The 11,828-nt window shown below is 40.5% G+C and overlaps 1 non-coding gene across 1 annotated transcript; it reads right to left on the bottom strand.

Annotated features, from left to right (window-relative positions):
• Window positions 1-354: 354 nt before the first annotated feature.
• On the bottom strand, window positions 355-462 carry LOC112753502 (small nucleolar RNA R71). Its single transcript, XR_003177888.1, has one exon. It is a non-coding gene; the product is annotated as a small nucleolar RNA R71 (small nucleolar RNA).
• Window positions 463-11,828: the final 11,366 nt, after the last annotated feature.

Below are 11,828 nucleotides of genomic sequence, written 5' to 3' on the forward strand. Positions count from 1 at the left end.
GTTACTATCCAGGAGGCTGGAGCCCCTGATTTTACAATGCAACCGTTTCAAGCGCATCACCCAGCGGTGGCTACAGACTTTGAAATAAAGACTACACTGCTCAATTTGATGTCCAAGTTTCATGGCTTACCTGCTCAAGAGCCTATCAAGCACCTGAGCGATTTTCAAGCAGCCTGTTCTACTGTCAGGCGTGATGGTGCAGATGAAACTTTACTTTTGTGGAAAGCTTTCCCGTTTTCTCTTGAGGAAAAGGCAAGAGAGTGGTACTACACTCAACCCGCAGCAACTGTATCCGACTAGGATACACTTAGAAGAGAATTTTTGGAAAAGTTCTTTCCAGCTGAAGTTACTGATAAACTGAGGAAAGACATTTCTATGATTGTTCAGGATGAATCCGAGACTCTCTATGAATACTGGGAGCACTTCAATAATCTTCTGGAAGTATGCCCCCACCATATGATTGACAAGATAGTGTTACTCGGTTACGTCACACAGGGCATGAGGCCCCAAGATAAGACCACATTAGAAAGTGCTAGCAATGGGTCTATGAAAAAGTACAAGACCACTAATGAGGCATGGCAATTGATCAACGACTTAGCTGAATCTACTCGGAATCACAGGCAGAAACAAGGCCGTTCAGAAGCCGTTGTAGAAGTATCCTCTAGCAGAGAGACTGCTGCTCTAACTCAGAGTATCTGTGAAATGACCAACTTGCTAAAGCAGATGCAATTGAATCAACAACAAGTTCAGCAAGCTCAACCTTCTCCACCACAGCAAAGCCAACAGTTAGTCCCACAAAGAGTTTGCGGAGTCTGTGCTGATTATAGCCATTATACTGATGAATGTCCGTAGCTCCAGCAGGAAGACAATACCGTAGCAGCCACTCATAACTTCTATGACCGCCCCAACCAAGGGTACAATCAAGGTGGCAATTACAGCCACGGATGGCAGGAGAATTCTAACCAGAATTGGAGGGACAACAACAACAGAGGAGGCAGAGACAATCAGGGAAATTAGAGGTGGAATAACAACAACAACAGGCAGCAGAACCAGAATCAGCCTTACAGAGCACCTCACCTGAGGTGATCCCAAAGACCACAGAATACCCAACAGCAGACCTCTCAAATTACTTATCCTTCTTCATCTTCTAATGACGACTTACTACAATCTATTGATCGAAGACAACAGACAATGGAAAATAACCTTTATGCTACATTAAATGGTCTAAACTCTACTTTGCAAGCTCTTGTCTCACAGATTGGATCAATGAATAACTCCAATAACCAGCCTTTGAGCTCCAGTGGAATCCCCTCTCAACCATTACCCAATCCAAAGGGTCGCATTAATGCCATCACCCTAAGGTCCGGAACCACGTTGCAGGAGAGGAATCAGAAGGAGCCAAGCCCACCAGAACACGCCTCAGTTGAAGAGGTAGTGGAAATAGAAGCTGTTGAAGAGGAAGAGGACATACAGGACATGGCTGAAAAAGAAGAAAATCAACCACAAGAGGAAGCACCACAGGGCGCAGATACTGCAGAAGACACCACTCCCATTCCATTTCTATAACTTGCAAGGAAGCCCAGGAAGCAGCTGGAACCTGATCCCAAAATGGTAGAGATATTCAATAAGATTGAGGTAACTGTTCCTCTTTTTGATGTTATTCAACAGGTACCTAAATATGCCAAGTTTCTAAAAGATTTATGTATACATAAAGACAAAATTAATGAATTAGAAACTATTCCTTTAGGTAGTTCCATATCTGCTTTAATGGGAGGTTTACTTGAAAAGTGTAGTGACCCAGGTCCATGTATGGTTAATTGTACTATTGGTGGTGTAGTATTTTCTGACTGCATGTGTGATTTAGGAGCATGTGTGAGTATAATGCCTTTGTCTATATATGATATTTTGAGACTCGCTCCCTTAAAAAGGTCGGCAGCTTGTTTTGTGTTAGCAGATAAAAGCATTATTACAGTGACTGGAGTTGCTGAAGATGTATTAGTGGGCATTAAGGGGATCACATTTCCCATTGATTTTTATATCCTGGAGATGCCCCAAAATGACTCAGAGAAGCCATCATCAATCCTACTCGGAAGACCATTCCTAAAGACCTTGAAGTTTAAATTAGATACTTTTTCATGAACATACTCTTTTGAAATAGATGGCTGAGTAGTAATCTTCAATCTGAATGGAGTTATGAAGCATCCGCCAGAGGATCATTCTATCCTTCAGTGTGATATCATAGATGAAACCGTGGCTGAGGTTCACCAGGATGAATTTGAAGAGAAGTACATAGGACAAGGTCCAAGTGTGGGGACATTCTCAGAGGACAATGACAGTGCTTTACCATTGTTACCAGCTCCAGACAACCCAGAGCCTGACCATGATCAGAAGTTAGAACTAAAACCCCTTCCTCCACACCTCAAATATGCTTACCTTGAAGACGAGCAGAAGTTTCCAGTTATCATTGCAAGGGAACTCACTTCTCAACAGGAAGAGCAGTTACTTAGTATGCTGAGGAGGCACAAGAAGGAAATTGGTTGGAGTTTGGCAGACATAGTAGGCATCAACCCTCAAGTCTGTGAGCATAGGATATTTTTAGAAGAGGGAGAAAGACCTGTCCGTCAACCCCAGAGAAGACTGAACCCCACTATCTTAGAGGTTGTCAAGAAGGAAGTGACTAGACTACTGGAGGCAGATATCATCTACCCCATTTCAGATAGTGAATGGGTAAGCCCAGTACAAGTGGTGCCCAAGAAGTCTGGAGTCACTACAGTGAAGAATGAGCATGGAGATCTCATTGCAACCAGAGTTCAGAACGCCTGGAGGGTCTGCATTGACTACAGACGCCTCAACCAGGCCACTCGTAAAGATCACTATCCTCTTCCATTCATTGATCAAATGCTGGATCGCCTGTCAGGTAAATCACATTATTGTTTTTTAGATTGTTACACAGGTTATTTCCAGATTCATATAGCTCCTGAGGATCAGGAAAAGACCACTTTTACATGTCTGTTTGGGACTTATGCTTACAAGAGAATGCCCTTTGGCTTGTGCAATGCACCAGCTACCTTCCAAAGGTGCATGATGAGTCTTTTCTCTGATCTTATTGAGGACTGTATGGAAGTTTTCATGGATGATTTTAGTGTATATGGCGATTCCTTTAGCCTTTGCTTAGATGGATTATCTAGAGTATTAGATAGATGTGTCAGTACAAACCTTGTATTAAATTTTGAAAAATGTCACTTTATGGTAAAACAAGGTATTATACTAGGACATGTTGTGTCTAGTACTGGCATTTCTGTAGATCCAGCAAAGGTGGATGTTATTTCTAGTTTACCTTACCCCTCCTCTGTGAGGAAAGTCCGTTCGTTCCTTGGCCATGCAAGTTTTTACAGGAGATTCATTAAGGACTTCAGTAAGGTAGCACTTTCCTTATCCAGGCTACTGCAGAAGGATATTGAGTTCGAGTTCAGTGAGGATTGCAAATAAGTGTTTGATAAACTGAAGACCGCCCTGACTCAAGCTCCAATTGTGAGAGGACCAGACTGGAGCCAGCCATTTGAAATAATGTGCGACGCCTCCAACCATGCAGTAGGAGCAGCACTGGCTCAGCATGAAGGTAAGGACCCCTTTGTTATTGCTTATGCGTCTAAAACTTTAGATGCCGCTCAGTCCAATTACACTACTACTGAGAAAGAGCTTCTTGCTATTGTTTTTGCTCTGGATAAATTCTGAGCCTATTTACTTGGTACGAAGGTAGTAGTGTACTCAGACCACGCTGCTCTAAAGTATCTATTAGCTAAAAAGGAGTCCAAACCAAGGCTTATACGTTGGATACTGCTATTACAAGAATTTAATTTGGAAATTAAGGATAGGAGTCGTAACCAGAATTTAGTGGCAGACCACTTGAGTCGCCTTGAGCACATTACAGATGACGCCACTCCTATAGCTGATAATTTCCCATTTGATAACCTGCAAGCAATATTTGAGGTAGTCCCTTGGTATGCACCTGTAGCTAATTATCTAGTTAGCCGCACCTTTCCTCCAAACTTTTCTAAGCATCAAAGAGACAAGCTGAAAAGCGAATCTAAATATTATGTATGGGATGACCCATATTTATGGAGATGTGGCGCTGACCAAGTAATTAGACGGTGTGTACCTCAATCAGAATTCCAGTCTATCTTAGAGGCCTGTCACTCATCTGAGAGTGGAGGACATTTTGGCCCTCAAAGAACAGCTAGAAAAATCTTAGACTATGGATTCTGGTGGCCTATTCTTTTTAGAGACGCTGCTGATTTTTATAGATCTTGTTTCCCATGCCAAAAATTTGGTAATATATCCAAGAGGGATGAGATGCCTCAACAAATTATGCTTTTCTGTGAAATTTTTGATGTTTGGGGCATTGACTTCATGGGTCCGTTTCCAAATGGGTGGAAGCAATTCCTACCCGCACTGATGATGCTAACACTGTTGTTTCCTTTGTGAGAAACCACATTATTTGTCGCTTTGGATCACCACGAGCAATCGTGAGCGATCAAGGCACCCATTTTTGTAACAGGAGACTAACAGGATTAATGAAGAAGCATGTGATAATTCATAAGGTTGCAACAGCCTACCATCCTCAGACTAATGGGCAAGCCGAGGTGTCAAACAGAGAGATAAAGTGTATCTTGCAGAAGATAGTCAAACCTCATAGAAGAGACTAGAGCACCAGGCTACAAGATGCACTCTGGGCATACAGAACAGCATACAAAACACCCATTGGGATGAGTCCTTTCCGCTTAGTTTATGGAGAAGTGTGTCATCTCCCTGTTGAAGTAGAGCACAAAGCCTTTTGGGCAGTAAAGGAGTGCAACATGGGAATTGTAAAAGCCGGAGCTGAAAGGAAGTTGCAGCTGCAAGAACTGGAAAGCCTTCGCCTAGAAGCTTATGAGAACTCCAGACTATACAAGGAGAAGATGAAGGCTGTACATGATCAGCACATCAAAAGAAAAGAGTTTCAACCTGGGGACTTAGTCCTCTTTTACAAATCTCGACTGAGGCTCATGCCAGGCAAGTTGAGATCAAGATGGGAAGGTCCATACAGAGTCGAGAAGGCCGAATCGTACGGAGTTTTTCACCTAAGTCATCCTTCCAGCTCTGAACTTATCAAAGTCAATGGACATCGTTTAAAGCTGGACCATGGCGAGAAGATGAAGAAAAACAAGGAGCTCGAGATCTTCCTCTTGGAAGATCCCCACATAGCCGAAGACTGAGCTAGTGGAGCGTCCAACTTACGGATGTTAAAGCAAAGTGCTAGGTGGGAGACAACCCACCATGGTATGATCGTTCTTTTCTTTATTCTTAGTTTTCCTATTCAATAACTCTTCTCTTTATTAGTACATTTCGTGCATCTGTATTTACATACTTTTAATTTAAAAAAAAAATTTCACGCGATGCGATCGCCTCATTGACGCATCCGCGTCGCAGGTAATTGGAGAAAATAATAAAATGAACAGAGAGTCACGCGAGAGCGTGGTTGGAGGCGTGCCCGTGGCACAAATCGCCCCACGCGACCACGTCGCTGACGCGTCCGCGTCGAGTGGGAACCTTGGCCTTCCACGCGACTGCGTCACTCATGCGGCCGCGTGCCCTGGAGTTCGACGTAAAAAGGGTGCACGACCGAAAGTTGTGCTAGAGTGGTGCTGGATTGGTGCTGAACGCACAACTTCTTCCCACGCGGACGCATGGCTCACGCGTCCGCGTCATATCCTTCTAATGGCCACTCACGCGATCGCATGCCCCACGCGATCGCGTCACCCCAGATTTGGCAAAAATAAAATGTCGAACAGAGAGTTGTGCGAGCGCGAGGCTGCCCTCGCGCCAGCAGCATAAAACGGGTGACGCGACCGCGTGACCGACGCAACTGCGTCAATTAGTATAAGTGTAAGTCGCGCGACCGCGTCGCTTGTGCCGCACAGCTCCCCTGATTTGCCAATTATCTTATCTTTCTTTTCCCCAAATCCTATTTTCTCTTTTCCCCCCTTATTTCTTACTTCTTCCTTCTTCCTTCTTTCTCACTTTCTACTCTCGCTCTCTCTCACTCCCATTAACAAGGTTTTCTTTTCTTCTTCCCCCTTGCTTTTCTATTATTCTTCTTATTTTTATATGTTATCTTCTTTTCTTTTCTTTTTACTTTCATTATCCATATTTTCTTTTTCTTTCTTTTTCCTTTTTACTTGGTGTTAGAAATTTATTTAAGTCATTATTTCTCATTATATGCTTGTGGATTGTTGTAAAATTGTTTGGCAATTATATATTACCTTTTTCAAGGATTGCTTGCATGTTCACTTTAATACTTTCTATACCTTATTTACCATGCATGCTATGTGTTTGTGAAAAAGCCCATATGGCATCATGCATTTTTCTACATTATTCTATTCTACTATTAAATGCTTGCTTCTCACAAATTTCCTTTACTATTATATTAATTGAATTTAATTGTCAATACAAACGTGATGGCTAGTTTGTTATGAGTGATAACACATTCATTTAATTATCTTCATGCCTTTGCCTGCATGCCAATAAATCCCTTGCATTTAATTATCCTCCAATGCACATGCTATATTTCCATTGATGAACTTTTCACATGTAGTCATGACCATGTGTTAACAACATCCTCCTTACTGTCCATTGTTTATCACTTATACAACCCTCTTCCTTGCTCTATCTCTTTGAATTTATGTTACTTTTTTTTTCTTTTTTAGGATGGCCACCAAGAAAGGAAAAGAGAAAGCTACTCCCAAACCACCAGCAAGAAGAGGAACAAAAAGAGCATTAGTGGCAGAGCCCTCTTCAACTGCGGTTAAACCCTCAACAAAAAGAACTAAGAGGATTATAAAGGTTGATGCTAAAGAAAAAGTCTTCCCAGCAAAGGACACTGCGCAATTTCCCAATCGTTACTGTGAGCAGATGTTCCCCATCCTGGCAGAAAGGAGTTACAACAACGAATACCTTCTTCTCCTCCCAAACCATATTGCTACCTTTGTTGAGCTGCAAATTGCACAAAGACAATGGGGTTTCCTACAGAGACAGCCGAGGCAGGTCAATCTTTCTTGGGTAGTCAAGTTCTACTCCAACTTCCACCTGCCAACCCTGCAGTCTGTCTTTGTCCATCAGAAGCAAGTCCCCATTACAGAAGAGGCCATTCAAAAAGCTCTAGGTCTTCCCCCTGTTCCAGAAGGATTGGACGCCTTTCAAGAAGTCGCACTCAAGCGCCAGATGTACCAATTTGACTGGGACGCCGTTCTCAGAGTTATCGCACTACCTGGCAGCCGCTGGATCTATGGATACCATCGTACCCGCCCTAAGCGAATATCGGCTTCAGTACTTACCTTGGAGGCTCGCGTATGGGCACAGATCATGTCCCATTACGTCATTCCGAGCACTCACGAGTCCTCCTTCACTGCGGACATGGCCGTTCTACTATGGTGCATCCTTACAGACCAACCTCTGAATCTACCGAGACACATCCGGAATGCCATGGGACACGTACAAATTGCGGGCAACTTACCTTTTCCCGCCTTGGTCTCAGATCTTGTCTCAGCAGCCAGAGTCTTCTACAGAGCTGGGGACACCAAAGCCATGCTTCCACGGGATGATCAGTATGTCCCTAACGGGAAATACATCAGACCTCCACCAGTCGCCACAAGCCATCCTACTGAACCGGTTGAAGATATTCCTTCTTCAACACCACAAGCACCTACAACAGACCAACTGCTCCATCAGATACTCGAAAGGTTGGATTGGCAGGAACACAAAGCTAAGATGAGAGAGCGTCGTAATAAGTGCCGATTCACATACCTCAAGGAGCTGATTATGGGAAAATTCAAGGACTCAGACACCCCGGAATCCACTTCATTTACCAGCACAAGAAGCCATGATGGTCCCGACTGTGGAGATACTGCTACCAGCCCACCTTTCTTCCTGACAGATGGCACCGAGGATAGTGTAAAGCCTTAAGTGTGGGGAGGTCGGTTAGTACCTGACTTCCGAAGGTAATTTCTCTTCCCTAAACACCAATAAATAGGATATTTAGTTAGTTTTTCTTTTGTAGAATAGGATAAATTGCATAGTAATAGGTTAGTTGCATGCATGTTCTACTTGATTGAAAAGACAATAAGTTTTTCTCTAAGACCCTATTTTTAGAACAAAATTTCACTAACTTTAATTAAAATTTTTATGTTAAATTTGCTGGAAGTTGTATTTGGAACATGATTTTTAAGCTAAAGAACACACAACCTGCGAGATTTGAGCCTTTATGCATGGTTACATTATTTAACCATAATTATTTTATTCTTGTGTGTTTACTTCTCTATGATTGTAATCTATATTTTGTTTCATCCTATATGTCCAATGTTTATTATATTTGTATGCTTGAATATGATTGAGGCCATTATTTGTTTAAACTCACTTATCCAAATTAAACATACCCTTTCAATTACCTTTGTTAACCACTTTGAGCCTTTAAATCACAGTTGTTCTATATTTTACCACATTACTAGCCTTAAGCGGAAAAACAATTATATATCCCAAATTGAATCTTTGGTTAGCTTAAGATAGAATTGTGTGTGCTAATTAAGTATGGGAAATTGTGGGAACAAAAGATAATAAGGGAATATGTCATGATAATATAATGGGAATTTGGATACCTACTCATGTGAAACTATAAGAATTAAAAATCTATGTGCATTGATAAGCTATGTTTATTTTTATGTCTATTTAAAAAAAAATATTCAATAAATAAATAAGGGGACAAAATTTCCCCAATGCTAAGTTAAGAATTCAAAGATCAATGCATGTATGATAAAATTAAAATAAAAAGTTGATACACGAGTATGGAATGTGAAAGGGAAATTCTGGGTAGCTAGGTATGAATTCTAAAGTTATATAGAATATATATATAGGTTATGTTAAAGCTTGGGTTAATTAAAGATTCAGTTTATAAGCTTTCTTAGCCATATATGTATCTTACCATTACCTTGGCCCTATTACAACCTTGAAAAGACCTCATGATGTTTGCATTGGTATATTAAATGTTGTTGATAGGTTAGGAGAAGAACAAAAATTAGAGAGCATGATTAGAGAAGGATAGAGTGATTACCCTATACACTAGAGAGATTAGAGCGTACATACATCATCAGTGAGGGTTCGATGCTTAAAATTCTATGTTCCCTGCTTTCATGAGCTACCTTCTTGCATTTTTATCTGTTCTTACTGTATAAGAATTGAATTAGTGGAATTTGATTTGTAATTGTTTTGAAGAGCTTATTTACTATTGATCAAGTGGACAAGAATCATATAGTTGCATTCACATATATAGGTTGCATTGCATTGCATGAGTTTTACATGTTCCTACTCATTTATTTTATCTCCTTCAACTAAGCATGAGGACATGCTAATGTTTAAGTGTGGGGAGGTTGATAAACCACTATTTTATGGTTTATAATGTGTTTAATTGTGTGGTTTTATCATGATCTTTACCCACTTATTCATATAATTAGCATGCATTTATATTTCCTTCCTAAAATTATTACATGATTGAAAACTTGCTTCCTAGAGACTTTTAATTATGTATTTTAATCCTCCTTTATTCCATTCAATGCCGTGATCTGTGTGTTAAGTGTTTCAGGCTTTATAGGGCATGAATGAGTTGGAGATTGGAAAGGAAGCTTGCAAAAATGGAAAGAACACAAGAAATTGAGGAGATGACCAGCGAGAAGTGACGCGGCCGCATGGCTCACGTGACCGCGCAAAAGAGAGGAAATCGCAGTGACGAGACCGCATGGCGCACGCAACCGTGCGGATTGGAATAGCACGAGTGACATGGAGGCGTGGACAACGCACTCGCGTGGCAGGGCAAAATGCTGAATGACGCGTCCGCATGAATGACGCGATCGCGTGACGTGCGCGATCTGCATAATCTGCAGAATTCACTGGGGGCGATTTTGGGCCCTATTTTGACCCAGTTTTTAGCCCAGAAAAGCAGACTAGAGCCAGAGAACATGCAGAAACCAAAGACAACATTCATTCTACACAATTTTTAGTTTTTAGATCTAGTTTCACTCCTCCTCTAGGTTTTCTCTCTACACATTCATAGTTCTTAGGATTTTATTTCTATGGCTCTTTGCATTGGGATATTGAGAAGAGTTATTACCTCATCAAGACTTCGTCATTCGAGTTCGTTTTCTTTACTTGGCTCTTACACTTCCATGTCCTTTAATTTACTCAATTTCACTATTGAATTATTTCTAGAATTTATTAATACATGAATTACTTTTATTTTTAATTGATTTCTTTGCTTTTTATTTATCATGTCTTTCTTTAATTCCCTTTTCTATGTTATGAATTCTGCATTCACAATGAGCGAGTAGTTGCCTAACTTGATGGAGAGTTGATTGAAAGGAACCCTTGAGTTATTATGCTCAAAAAGAAAAATTGTAATTAGGTTTATTGTTGGATTGCCCTCTAGTCACTGACACCAATCCCTTTTAATTGAGTGGGTTGGAACTTGTGAATAGAAGTAGCATTCCAACTTGTGAATAGAAGTAGCATTCCAACTTGTTTGACTTTCCCTTACCTTGTAAGGGATGACTAAACAGAACAACCTTCAATTATCAATTAATCTTGAGAGTACTTCAACAAGAATAGGGCTTCCAACTAATCTACTCCCAATCAAGGCTTTTATTTAAATTATTTAATTTCTCAAATTTAATTTCCTGTTTATTCAACCCAAACCTTTTTGAAAACATCTAATTAATAAAATAGCACACCTTTCTGCAACTCGTTGGGAGACGACCTGGGATTCATACTCCCAGTATTTTAATTTTAATTTTTGTGACACCCTTCTAAATTGATAAGCAGATTTCTGGTTGGTTAAGAACTATACTTGCAACGCATATCTTATAACAATTCTTGACTCGCCAATTTCCGCCACGTCATGGCTCTTGAAAAAATAAGGAAAAAGAAAAAATATTATTGATAACCTGAAAAATCAATAAAATTGATTCTTGATGCAAGAAAAAGCAGCAAAAAGAAAAAGAAAAAGCATGTTGCAAAAGAAAAAAAATAATGCATGCGAAAAAAAAAAAGAAAAATGGCAAAAAAGAAAAATATAAAAAGCAGAAAAATCCATTACTGCCCAAAATTTCAGGAAAAGGATGGCAGATTGAAAAAGCCAATAACCCTTTAAACCAAAAAGCAAGGGTAAAAGGGTCCAAGGCTTTGAGCATTAATAGATAGGAGGGCCCAAAGGATTAAAATCCTGGCTTAAGTGGCTAAACCAAGCTGTCCCTAACCATGCGGTTGTGGCGTGAAGGTGTCAAGTGAAAAGCTTGAGACTGAGTGGTTAAAGTCATGGTCCAAAGCAAAAAGAGTGTGCTTAAGAACTCTGGACACCTCTATCTGGGGACTCTAGCAAAGCTGAGTCATAATCTGGAAAGGTTCACCCAGTTAAAGTGTTTGTGGCATTATTGTATCCGGTGGTAATATTGGAAGACAAGGTGCTTAGGGTCACGGCCAAGACTTTGAAAGTTGTGTTCAAGAATCAAAATAAGCCTACTAAGAGAGTCAATAATATCATCTGGATTCTAAGTTTTTAAGGATGCCAACATGTATGAGTTTCAATGGATAGTGAGATGCCAAAACTATTCAGAAGTAAAAAGCTACTAAGTCCCGCTCATCTGATCGTAACTAAGCTTCATTTGAAACTTAGAAATTTATTGTATCTTAATTTTTTTTATCCTACTATGTTTTTAGTTGCTTGGGGACAAGCAACGGTTTAAGTTTGG

Source organism: Arachis hypogaea, chromosome 15, assembly GCF_003086295.3.
Source record: "Arachis hypogaea cultivar Tifrunner chromosome 15, arahy.Tifrunner.gnm2.J5K5, whole genome shotgun sequence".
Classification (NCBI taxonomy): Eukaryota; Viridiplantae; Streptophyta; class Magnoliopsida; order Fabales; family Fabaceae; genus Arachis; species Arachis hypogaea.